This window comes from Paramormyrops kingsleyae, chromosome 1 (genome assembly GCF_048594095.1).
Source record: "Paramormyrops kingsleyae isolate MSU_618 chromosome 1, PKINGS_0.4, whole genome shotgun sequence".
NCBI lineage: Eukaryota > Metazoa > Chordata > Actinopteri > Osteoglossiformes > Mormyridae > Paramormyrops > Paramormyrops kingsleyae.
Window position 1 is genome coordinate 72,073,254 of NC_132797.1, and position 13,140 is coordinate 72,086,393.

The 13,140-nt window shown below is 48.3% G+C and overlaps 1 long non-coding RNA gene across 4 annotated transcripts; it reads left to right on the forward strand.

The window, feature by feature from the left end:
* The first annotated feature begins 1,364 nt into the window (after positions 1–1,364).
* On the forward strand, positions 1,365–10,189 carry LOC111853317 (uncharacterized). Of its 4 annotated transcripts, none has more exons than XR_002840440.2 (6): positions 1,711–2,888; positions 3,614–3,774; positions 4,321–4,932; positions 5,389–6,449; positions 6,542–6,611; positions 7,027–10,189. It is a non-coding gene; the product is annotated as an uncharacterized lncRNA (long non-coding RNA). The 4 variants fall into 4 exon arrangements; XR_011982272.1 differs by having other exon boundaries at positions 4,321–4,548; positions 4,816–6,449; XR_011982271.1 differs by lacking the exon at positions 1,711–2,888 and adding an exon at positions 1,365–1,698 and having other exon boundaries at positions 4,321–6,449.
* The last annotated feature ends 2,951 nt before the right edge of the window (positions 10,190–13,140 follow it).

Here is a 13,140-nt window from a genome sequence, read left to right on the forward strand (position 1 = left end):
ATGACCATATCGGAGCCAGACTGCCATGCTTACCACCCCCCATCCTGTTAGTCAGTGCCGGAACTTTGGCAGATAGACACTCAGGATGGATGCATGTCTGTACTTCCCATAGTCTGTCACGATACTTGAAAGTTGCCACAGTGGGAAAATAAAATTTACGCCACTTGTTCCCCATAACAATAATGTCAACACAGATCAAGGATAATAATTGCTATTTTTATAGGTTAACATTTACCCAAGTCGCTTGAAGTCGTTTCTGTCAGCGCAGAATTTACTACAACGTCGTTACCGGCCGCGCACTGATATGTACTGTATACTGCATTGATTTTCAGAGAAGCCAGGAAGTCTGCTGAGGTTATGTCAGGTCAAGCTTTTTGAGGGGGGGGCAAACTGAAGGCATGTTGTGTGACAGAGTTGGGGGGGGGGGGGGGTGTGACTGTAAAGGATGAGCGGTGGGGCCAAGGAAGTGGGGAGGAGCAACAAAAGCATGTGTGTTTGGGGAATTGTCAACTATTGATAAAGAGTAGCGAATGCAGGAAATAATTTAATTAAAGATTAATTTTGTGGGGGGGGGGGCTGTGTGTCTGTGTGTGGTGGGGGGGGGGGTAATTAAAAAAAGCTGCACATTTGGGACAATAATGAATTGAAGTTTAGTCATTTGCATCAGACGAGATTAGTGCTGTAGTTAACAGAGCTGCCTTCCCTGTCTCTTGGGGGGGGGGGGGGGGGGGGGTCCGGGGTGTCATGCTTTGATGTGGCTTGGGGTTCAGGGCTCCCCCCCCCCCCACAAGCTGAGTCCATACACCAGTCAATAGGTTACTCCCTGCACAAAGTCTCAGCATTCACAACAGCTCAGTCATACAGGCAGCCGAAAACACACGACAGATGGACGGCATTTTACTGAAAACACACAAAACCTTAATTGATGTGACGTCTGTTTAACTAATGAACCCCCCCCACAAACTCCATGGAAAAATCCCCGCATGAATGGATGTTGATTGCACGTTACAAGCAGCGAGAGCTCCTGTCTAATTATTAGTGCTCTCGATATGTACACCGTGTGCGCCCACACAATGGCTAACCCATTATGTTCGATTAAGCTGACCTCGTTTGGATTCTGTGCCATATTCCTTTCATTAGGTCATCGCTTATGACATTTCGCTCTGTTTAGGGACAGGGCAGGGACACACTGTACACAAAGGAGTCGTTAGACCCACTTGGTGTCACTCATCTTGAACAGGATGCTGTAGAGATGTACATCCCCCCCCCCCCCCTCGGTTGTCCCAGCCTGTTCACAGGATGCAGAGATGCTACACTGCAAACTCTAGATCTCTTTCAAACCTTTCCCAGCCCATTTGGCCTTGCTATGTATTCGGGACGCCTCATTCCGTCCATGTTCATCCGGAAAGGCAGCCTGCATCTGGCTGGTACCATCCCCCATCGCTCATCCGGACACAAAGGAGGCCACCAGGAACCTCTCGAACGCGGAAGCCCTGCAGAGCACTTAACCCGCACACAAATGGGTCGGAACTCGCCACTCGCAGAAACAGAGCAAGCTGAGAAACAAGAGAGCTTTAGTCTACAAATGAATGATTCAAAATGAGTTCAGACTCTCATTCAGGTCAAGATATATTTTAAATCTCCACAACAGGAGTAGCTTAACCACAATTTAGCTAAAGAAGACCTCAAGATGTTCAGGTAAGAGATTTACATTTACATTTATTTTATTTAGCTGCTTTTATCCATAACAATGTACAAACATGGCTGTCGAGGAATCGACTAGACTTAAGTGTCATGTTGAGCTTTCAGTGAATGCTCAGTGGTAACTGTAGTCAGTCCTGTCCCTCAATAAGTCAGGCATTGTGCTAATGACCCAAAAGGCTCAGGGTTCAAATCCCTGGGAGCACACATAAAGAAACTGCAACCCACTGTCAGTCACTTTGGCTAATCGCTTTCCGCCAGCCGTTTGCGGCAGGTGAAGTAGCAAGAGGTACAAAACATCTCCCAACAAACCCACCCGTTTAGTCTGCTATATAAGGTTTTGCATTTCAGCTGAACTTAATATTAATAATTAATTTGTACTGGGACACCCCCATCATCAACAATAAGCATAGAATTTAGATGACCATTTTTGGTAAAGAAAAAAATATATCAGGTGGCACATATCAATAGTGTGTAATGTTTCTGCGGTCCAGTTTTTACTCTCCTAAACGTGAATAATGACTGTTATTCCTTTTCTTGGCTCACGGCTCTATTTTTGCTCAACTCGTTCCTTCCGAGATTATTTTTTTACAGCATTAAAAGGCAAACACATTCCTGGTCGCATTCTCGCGCAAGAAAACACTATGTCCCAGCATCTTAGAGGATAAGCATCATCTGAGGAGTCACATTGCAGCCAACATGACCCTGTTGGGCTATTTTCTGGCGTGTCTTTTGTTTTCACTCCCTGGTAGTTGCAGAATATAGCCAGGCCTGGCTAATACAGCCCAGACCACACGATGAACACAGTCATTCAGTAGTTATCTTATTAGCAGCCATTAAAGATGCACTCCACAGCATGTAAACAACATTCCTCCCCTGTTCTTAGATACACTGTATTCTAGTACAGAACAAAAGTAGAAGCGTGTTGAACCAGAAATAACTGAAAGTAACATTACTATTGACCTATTTGTATCCTTGATTTAATTTACAGTTTACATGAATTAACACTTTCTTAAGTCTAATTATTACTTGTCTGGACTTTGAATCATAACTGGAAACAAACAGCAAACGTGTTTCGGATTATAATTCTCTCTTGTTGTGTCTGTTGTCCCCCCCCCCTCCCCCTCTTCCTCCACCTCCCCCGCCTTTGGTGCTCTTCTGAGCTCATTATGTGAAACATTACACCGGTGAGAATTGCTTTGTTGTTACATTAACTGCCAGCGGTGGTTATTTGTACAATGAATTAGAGAGGAAGAGGAAGTAGTAGAGAATGTACACACAGCGATCACTTCCTGAGCGATGTGCAGCACGGAGCCGGTGAACCCAGCGTGACTGCTCCACTCATTCCAACCAATCTGCGCTTCTGGTTCCAGCAGAATAGAAAACTCCAGACGTCCGACTTCCTTCTAACTCTTGGCAGCCTTGCCTTTCAGGAAGTCAGTCTTGTGTGAATGAGTACCATCCTGTTTGCATTTGATACTGGGCCAAAGTACACTGATAGGGGATCTCAGAGTGTGTCCTAAACACAGTGGACCAGTCGCTCGTAGCATGAATCATCTCTTTCAATAAATTTGACATTTACAATACATCGTAAAAAGCCGGCTTGCTGAATTATCCGAAGGCATTGTGTGTCTTCATTGTTTTCCAGCCAGGCAGAGCTAAATGACTATTTTAATCTCCCTCCCCTGTAACGCTGAGAACTCCCTCAAGGCTCTCCGTCCCCGAGTGCCTTTAGTTATCAGTGTCTGTGATTCCTCTGACAGAAACTGTAATTTGCCTCCCTGGAGATCTAAGGTGAGAAATAGTAAATTAGAAGAGGCAGGAATGTTGACTCATCTAGGCCAGGCTGTGGTGGAACTTCTGCAGGACACTGAGGATGGAATTAAGCCTCTCGTGCTGCTTCTGCTCTCAGAAGTCAGTGTCAACAGAAGAATGGTGAATCCATCATTACGGGCAGATGGCGGAGCTGGACTCAGTGCAACAGAGGCATGCAGTGGACCCTTCCATATCGCGGGGGTTATGGGGGCAGGCCCTCCATGATCTGAAAGAAACATGAAATTTCTGGACCCCATGGTGAGCAAAGCTAGCATGCGAGTGTAATGAAGTGAATCGAAAAGGTATGGGAAGCGTGAGATACAAAGATCACTGCCAGATCACTGCCAGATCACTGCGAGATATCACGTGAGAGGCTGCCGTAAACATGCTTGGCGTCCTCCATACCAACACTATACAAATATTTTATGCATTTGTGAGTAACAGGCCGTCCCCAGGTTATGAATGAGATCCGTTCCCCAAATTTGTCTTTACATAGAATTTGTTGGTAAGTTGGAAACATAATAATACAGTAAATAATAACAATTACATAGTAACAATAAAAGTAACTACATAGGGTGCTGTACTGTACCTCGAGCCAACGGACCACTAAATCTGTGCAATGTTTTAGTTTTTATGCCATAAAGTAGTGTGTACGTTCGTTATTTCGAACCATTGTATTTAACCCAAGTTTTTAATACAACAAGCTTAATGGCAGTCCGTTAAAAAGTAAGAGTTGTTCATAAGTCGGACTTTCTTAATCCGGACCTGCTTGTACTAAACTGTGTGTCTCTGTGTCACCTGTAGCTTTTGCAAAAACACCCAAAAACCTCTTGTGCCAACCCCACGTCGTACCGGAACCTTCGTGATGCAGAAGGGCGGTCTGTAGTCGCTTGCTTCACTGCAGACGTCACGCTTCCAGTGCTCGTATAAACGAACCATCTGGGTAGTGAGCAGCTACCGAAAAGGACGTTTTCTTGTTTTAGTATCTCAGGGTGAAAGGGCAAAGGTCATGTCCATCCGAGGAGGAATGAGGTAGGGGGTGTGACACTTGTGTAGATTTAGGGTTGGAGGGCATATCCATTTCAGTGTATCTGTAAATGGTAAATGAAGCAAACGTGGGGGATGAAGCTAAAGTGAGAATAAACATCCATGGGAGTGATGACTTGGGTTGACCTTTGCATTGCCTGCATATATACGCAGAAACAATATGATGCCCCCCCCCATCACACCTCAGTGGTCACATCGTAGTCTCACACAGCCCTGGCATTTGTAAGGTTGTCTTCTTTCTGCTATCTACAGGACAGCTCGCCCCTGACTCGCATGCTTGAGGGAGGCTCCTGCATAGGCCTCACCTGTGTTCAGCCGCATGTATCCTGCCTTTTCCTTCAGCTGAGTGTCGGTGGGAATAAGGAAGAGGTTTGTAAAAGGAGCCCACTCTCACAGCAGGGATCAATGTGCCACCTAAGTGAATAAGCCATGTCTGCCAATGTGGGGGAAGCTGGGGATACGCTCTCTCACTCTGTTGACCCTAGGGCACTGGTGATGTTCTCTCTCTCTCTCTCTCTCTCTCTCTGCTGTCCATAGGGCACTGGTGATGTTCTCTCTCTCTCTCTCTCTCTCTCTCTCTCTGCTGTCCATAGGGCACTGGTGATGTTCTCTCTCTCTCTCTCTCTGCTGTCCATAGGGCACTGGGATTGCTCTCTCCCTCTCTCTGTTGACCCTAGGGCACTAAGGATGCTCTCTCTCTCTCTCTCTCTCTCTCTCTTTCTTTCTCTCTCTCTGCTGACCCTAGGGCACTAAGGATGCTCTCTCTCTCTCTCTCTCTCTCTCTCTCTCTCTCTCTCTTTCTTTCTCTCTCTCTGTTGACCCTAGGGATACCCAAATGAAATCCTATGATGACATGTCCCAGAGTTGTGAGGCAACAGTGCTAACCATGGCACCACCACAACACCCCTACCCACAACTAACCAAACAAAATACAAGAATTTTGGCAATTTTAGTTTTTTTATTGCATATTTGTACAAAATTCGGTTTTATCACATTGTGGGGACATTTCGTGCCCACAGTGTAATATATACAGCGGCAGAAAAAATTAAGTGATTGCTCTATATTTTTAAACAAATCTGCATTTTTAAATCTAGGAGCACTGCTAGGACAGTTCATATCAGACTCCTAGAAGCAGGACTGAAGTCCCATAAAGCAAAGATGAAGCCCTTCATTAATGGGAACTAGGGAAGAACCAGGCAGTTTACTAAAGTAAAAATAAATAAATAAACAAATAAATGTTATATATATATATATATTTTATTCACAGGCACAGACCCATACCTTGAGAAATGAGTGAAACAAGAAATTGTCCTGTGTTCTCTTAATTTTTTTCTGAGGCTATACATAATCCACACACACACACACACACACACACACACACACACACACTCCCTCAGCACACTGTGATGTCATCTCCCTATGTGTGTGTATATGTGGAACAAAGTCAGAGATGTGTTTGACCACGGGCAGGTCCCCACATGCACCGACTCAGGGAACCGTTTCTGCTAAAAGACGGTTACTCATTCATGTAAAAAAAAAAAAAAACTGTTTTCAAAGACGAGAGCTGAGTGCCTTTGCTAGCTTAGGCAGCCAGACAGGCTGCCTGGGGAGTGCAAGATGCAGTAACATACTGCGTGGAAGCGCAGCGTTGCATTACGCTCAGTCTGTTCAGACCCCAGGCCAGTTAGAAGGTCCACCACGTCCAGCGCTCGCTCGCTGGATCTCCGCCCGGCTGGTTGGCCCTGCAGCGTGACCAGGATCTACTCATGCTTCATTCATGTCACCTGTGGGAACTGTGTGAAAAATGCCAGCCTCCAGCAGCCAGCTCATCGTGTAGCATTTGTTTCCTTGGTTCACAAAACAGCGCTTCCTCCTTACATGAAAAGGTAACAATGATGACAGAAATCGCTACGTCATTAATCAGCTGCTGAATACCTGAAGCCTGAGTACTGTCCTCTTTCTGCCTTTACCCCACTAGGTTGTCGAGTAAATCCATAACATTTCTGATCAGTGCCGTCAACAAAACAGAACAGAAGGTGCAGCAAAAGGTAAGCCAGAAATTGGACTCAAATTACAGCTAATTACAGTTCCGTCATGTTCTGTTCTCGTTTAAGGAACTCATTAAGCTAGGCGTTGCCTGGAACAGGCTGAACGTCAGGAAGAACAGCCCATTACCATGAGAACACAGACAGCCAAATACAAGTACACCTGATAATAGCCTTCACTACTTACCATGTTGCTCATTAAAAATGTTCTAGCTGGCAGGAGGTAATGTGTGTGTATCTGTGTGTGTGTGTGCGTGGGAGGGGGCCTTATGTATGTAATACATTGTGGGGACAAAAAAACTGTTATTTTGATGCAGTGGGGAATATTGTGTTGGTTCACACAAGGGGAAACTGAATTTTATAAACTTCGATAACTGCAATCATCCATCCATTTTCCTTAACCACATTTCCTATTCAGGGTTCTGGGGGGTCTGGAGATCTTGGAGATTATGCAAGGCAGGGGACAACCCAGGATGGGGTGTCAAGCCATTACAGGCCGCCGTCACCTGTGAAGAATGAAAAAGAGGCTGGGAGAGAGGAACCACAGATGCCAGAAGATAAAAAGAAAAACACTCGGAGAAGAGCTGGCTGTTGTCCTCGATCTGACAGGCAGCACGAAAGGCTGGGAACCTGCCATTTTACACCATCGAAACCAGTCAAAGAACCACTGAGGCAAAACGCAAGTAAAGACACATAAACCAAGGAGCCGCCGTTTGGATATCGCGTCAGTTCCCATTTTTTTCATTGGTGTCTATCTCAGACGAGGAAAATCAATTATGCTTTAATGAGCCTTCCAATTAGCCCAGGAGCATTGTGTTAAATATAACCCTTTTTGTCATGATCCAATAAGAGGCAGGCTTCCATTTGACCCTGTCAGCTGGGCAGGATGATAAACCCATTTGTTATATTCCACCGAGGGACCTGCTCAGTAAAGACGGATAGAGAGGCAGCTGTGCCCAGTACACTGGACCTCAGGCTGGCTTGGAAGCCGACATGTATGGTGGAACACAAGACAAAGCCACGAGTGATAGCAGCCAGGGCTAAGGTGGTTCTTAAAGATCTAGCTCAGCAGATCACACCTGCAGCCATAGCAATGGACCAGGAAACATTCCTAGCAGAACATGGTTCACTGGCCGTCCACTGCTGGTCCCTATTAGCAGTATCCTCTAACTACACCAGCACCCCTCTAATTACTTCCATGCACCTTTGAAGTTCCGCTCCCCCACAGCCCCAGCCTGCTTGGCACATACCTCAGGAGGCTACGGGGTTCGCAGGGATTAGCTGCTAACTCTCACCTTCCAGGTGTGTTTAGCCCAACCGAAACTGAACCGACACCAGCAAGCAGGAACAAGAGTCACTGCTGATTGTTTTCATTTCAGGGGCCACCAGAAATGTTAGGTGACGGGCCTCCATAAAGGGCCACTGGAAAGGTCACCTTGAGAGTAACTTGGGGGGTCTCCTTGAATGTCACGTGCAGACTCTTCCTGAAGGATCAGCTCTTCCTACTTCATCCAGACACCAACCACATGGGCCAGATGGCAGTGGGTTGCAAAATGAGGACAATCTCATTAAGTCTGAGTAATGAAGCACAGTCAGGCTTATCCGGAGAGAAATGGCAAAAGGTTTGCTTTGAATCAGTTTTAATTAGAAGAGAAGAAGCTGCCCTTTGACAGAGGCAGGCGTTGCGTAATGGACATTGTCGCATGATGGTGTGAGACCCTGACCTTGAGCATCACCCCCACCATGTGCCCGTTGAGCCAAAACATTCTTCCTGTTTGCCTTGGAAAAGTACAAGCTGCTCGGAACACGCGGCTGGTCAAGGTGACTTTGAAGGACATACCTGTTCGTAAGGTGAACATCTCAGCTGGGTGCCCGTGGACGTTCTGTGAATCCACGAGCGCGTGACGGTCTGCAGTGTGGCCGCTCTCCTGTGGACGCCTGACTACTCCAGACATAGAAGAAAAAGACCATTTCGAAAAGATGAAAAGACCATTCTAACAACCAGCCGATGCCCCCACAGACAGAAAGCCCATGAAAAGTGAGAGTGTGTGTGTCACCTTGTATGTGAACCACTCCTTCATGCACAAAAAATGCAAGGTGAATGCTATCAGGTGCTACCCATTAGCCATGCCACTTCACGCTCCTTTACACCTCCCCCGCACCTCTCTCTGTGCCTGTCCCAGGGGGGGGCCACAGACACCAAGCAAGGGATAAGAGGCAGAACTGTAGAACCAGACAGGGGGTGAATCAGGGGCCCGAAGCTGCCAGATTGTGCTCCCAGACTGCCACAGTGCAGGGGGCAGCAAAATTTGATCCCTGACTCTCAGGAACGGTATGCTCCAACAATCCAGAGATGCAAAGCTACCCGAGAAAGACGGGGGAGAAAGTACCTGTGTGTATCCTGATTCCTGATTCCTGATTATGCATGCTGAGCACTAAGAAGTACTTCAGCTATACAATTACTGCCCTTCCACATGAACAGGAATTGGAGGGGAACAGCTCACAATGTATTTAGATGTTTAAATGTGAGGTGCTGTGATGCAGAGGAAGGGTTGATGCAAAGCAGAAGGCCCAATTAGTCAGGCTCCGCCCCTAATCACTGCAGAAATCGTAAGCCACACCCCCATGCCACACCCACAAACCCTTCAGACTCTTTCGCTCCCGTGATGTTTCAATGGAAATTCCTGTGATGTCATTGCTGCCCAGCCATGGGGGGCTGGTTCAGGTATAATCACTGGGCCCTCAATCCAGACCTCTTCTATTATGGTACAAATTATTTAGAATCGCTGTAAATGTTACCCCCCCATATTGGCACTCCTGGGTATCAGTGCTGTCAGCTGGCCAAGCCCCCCCCCCCCCCCCCCCCCCGTCTTCCCTCTGTCCTCAGTCCACCGACTTAGGAGGAAGATGAGAAAGTGCTGGTCATGCATTTTCATGAAACACTCATGGGTGATGATGATGATGGTGATGATGATTATTATTATCATTGTAACCCTTTTTTTAGTCCCCTAATTACTAAGTAATTACCTGGTACGTATATGGTAAATTATAATATATTATTGGTTAATTACCACAGGTAATAAGTAGGTAAACACAGAGAAACTACAGCTGAAAAACGTAGACAAATCTCCACTATTACCCTCTAACTGCAATACCATGGAAACAGACAAGGCTTCCTTTTACAGTACAGTGTCAGCTTAGCTGCTGAGTACATTGCCATTTTGTACGTAGTAACGTTGCAGAACATACGTTGCACAAGTTCGTGTTGACTGCATGGGAAAGGGAAAAGCTATTACAAAATATATGGTAAGATCCTGGTAATACCATGGAAACAGACAAGGCTTCCTTTTACAGTACAGTGTCAGCTTCCATGCAGAGTAAATTGTACAAACATCTGCAAGAATGTACCCAGCATTTAAGAAGACGTAGCATGACGCTAGAGGAACACAGCGCCTGCCGGGACGTCTTACAAGGAAAGTATACGGTAAAATTGAATAAACTCTTTATAAATGGGTGCAGCCATGAGCAATAACTATGTAAGAAAAATAAATTGGAATCTTAATTTCTTCATCGCTGAGTTACATAGTGGTGCTGCATGTATTTATTGATTATCTTTTGCTTATTTTGTCTGTCTTGCGTTTCTCTTTGCATCACCCAGGGAGTCACTAAGTCAGTCACTAAGTCAGTGTCCTGTAGCACTGCTGTGATGTGTTACGTCTCAGGGATGTGCATCGCAGTGAGACATGCTGGGAAATGGTCAGTCACGTGGGACACAGGGGAAGCCCATGGCATGGTGTCCATCCCTGCCCTGAGCAGAAGGCCTGTGGATGTTCAGTTTTCACCGCATGTCTTCAACACGGTTCCACCGAAGGTTGCTGCTGCTACATACCTGTGAAGTTCTCCTGAAAGCGTGTTGAATACGTGGCCCTGAAGGTGGCCCCGAGGGTGGCCCCGAGGGTGGCACTGAGAGTAGCACTGTGGGTGGCATTGAGGGTGGCACTGAGAGTGGCACTGAGGGTGGCCCTGAGGGTGACCCTGAGGGTGGCACTGAGGGTGGCCCTGAGAGTGGCACTGAGGGTGGCCCTGAGGGTGACCCTGAGGGTGGCACTGAGGGTGGCCCTGAGAGTGGCACTGAGGGTGGCCCTGAGGGTGACCCTGAGGGTGGCACTGAGGGTGGCCCTGAGAGTGGCACTGAGGGTGGCCCTGAGGGTGGCCCTGAGGGTGGCACTGAGGGTGGCCCTGAGAGTGGCACTGAGAGTGGCCCTGAGGGTGGCACTGAGGGTGGCCCTGAGGGTGGCCCTGAGAGTGGCACTGAGGGTGGCCCTGAGGGTGGCCCTGAGAGTGGCACTGAGGGTGGCCCTGAGTGTGCGCTCACGCTAGTACCGTTTCGGCTGTGTAACGGGACTGGGTGATCATTTGTAATTACTTTAAAGGTCACTATAACTGGAGCTCCTCCCTCACGCAAACGAGGTATATTTCTCAGGCATATGGGATATGGGACACTCAGTATGACATCATGGGACAGTCAGCAGGTAGAGCGGGGAGGTGAGGGAGGGTCACATGACAAACATGACAATATGATTCCTACCCCATGTGCTGAAACCGACCTGTGGAGAGGCGTGTTTATTTATGTGTGGGTTTGGATGGGAACACATTTTATACAGCAATGAATGTCAGGGCCTATTAGGGTCAATATGTTGGGCCTGTGGAATTAAACCCCACAGAACTTCGTGGGGGGAGCCCAGATCAGGGGGCAGAGTCACATGACAAATAGTCCCTAAATGTCATGGTTCAGGGCAGGATATTGTGGAAAAGCCTCCTGGGGTGTAATGAGAGCCTTGTGCGTATCAGCATTGTGAGCCCCGCCCCCTCCTCCCAGCCAGGCAGGTGATCCATCAGTGTGCGACGGAGCGCGCTGACCCAGGAAAGAGGGGAGCGGAAAAGCCCGCCCACGCGTTGCCATGACAATGTGGGTGTGGCCTGACCCCAAGAGACCGACATAGCTTTGGTGTCCCACTGACGCTGGCTTGAATGTGCCCTTTTATCCGGTCAGACTGGAAGTGAAAATTTAACCGGGGGTGGGGGCCCTGGCGGAGGGGGTAGAAGGGGCCACAGCAGGCATGGCTGCTTTTAGAAAATGTCAGCGTCAGGCGTGCACTGCGAGGCAGACGTGGGGGACGTGACTGACCCCACCCCTCCCCGCACCCTAGCCCCCCTCCCTCCCTGCCGTGACCTTTGCCATGGAATCCTGGTGGCTGGCCGCGGAAAGGGGCTTCAAAGTCACTGAGACTAAAGATCTGGGTGCGGGGTCCCCCCGCATGCGGTGTGGGGCAGGGCCCCCCCGATGGTGTGCTATGACACGCGTCTGTGTGTTCCGTGCGTGTGAGAGAGAGCACGTGGCCCCTGGTGAATGCATTTGCAGACACACTGACAGACCCAGTTTTGGTTTTGAGGTTGAAATTGGAAAAACTTTCCGAGATTCAGAAGGAGGTTGCTGATTGGTGGACATCAGTCACAAACAAATGTGCTTTAATGCATGGCCATGTGACAGCTGGCTGGGCCAGATACATGGCCATTTCTGGAGGGTGCGACTAGACCGCATGTCACCCTGGGGGGGGGAGGGGGCACTTACCGGGATCCTTAGGTATTTCCTCATGTGTTTAGTACGGCAAAGTGCTGTACCAGTGCATGCTCCCCAACCTGACCTGACCTGACCTCACTCAGGCGGAAGGCCAGGCATCTCCTCTAAAAAGGATTGTCTTGTATTTTTAAGTCAGCCCCCCCCGCTACCCCGCCGACAGCTGAAGTAGCCCAGGGGCCACTGACTATGGTGGCAAACCAGCTTGGCCACCTACCTTTGTTTTTGTTTTGGCATTAATGGACTCCCTCCCCCCCCTCCCCCAAGAAACACAGAATTCCAAAGAAACATCATGTGGGCCCAGCTTGGGGCTATCTGCTAGCTGGAGATGAGCAAATTGAGAGGCCGCTTTTGTTTCGAGCGAAAACGAAAGCGTCGGGCTTGCAGAGGCCGGAAACCCGATAGGGATCATTAACCTGCTGGCATCGGGCCCCAGGTGAGCTGCAATACCGTAAGACTGGACCACAGGATGCGGCAAAGAAAAACAACCACAGGCCTCAGGCACGGCAGGAGCTACAGCGAGGCCAGGCAATGACCTGCAGTAGGAAAGTCTGATTCACTTTACTGCATGAGACGAAGCGGCTGCAGTCAGGGTTAGGCCCGGGATCAGCGGTGTGGATTCAGTATCGCCGTCAAACTGTCCTCGCAGAAGAAAATTCGAGAAAATACCTTTGTTCCTCAGTTTGTCCTCCATTGTCCCAAACAGGTTCTTATCCTGTAACCCCCCCCCACCAAGGGAGGGACACCCTGCCGGCTGGTGGAGCTGCATGCAGCCTGGCAGACACAGAAATCAATACTTTCATTTCAGCGCTGTCTCTGTTCTCAATTAAAGATGAAGCAGAGGTCCCTCGAACCCATCTATCAGTCAGTCTGAGCCGTCAATGCCGGCTCACC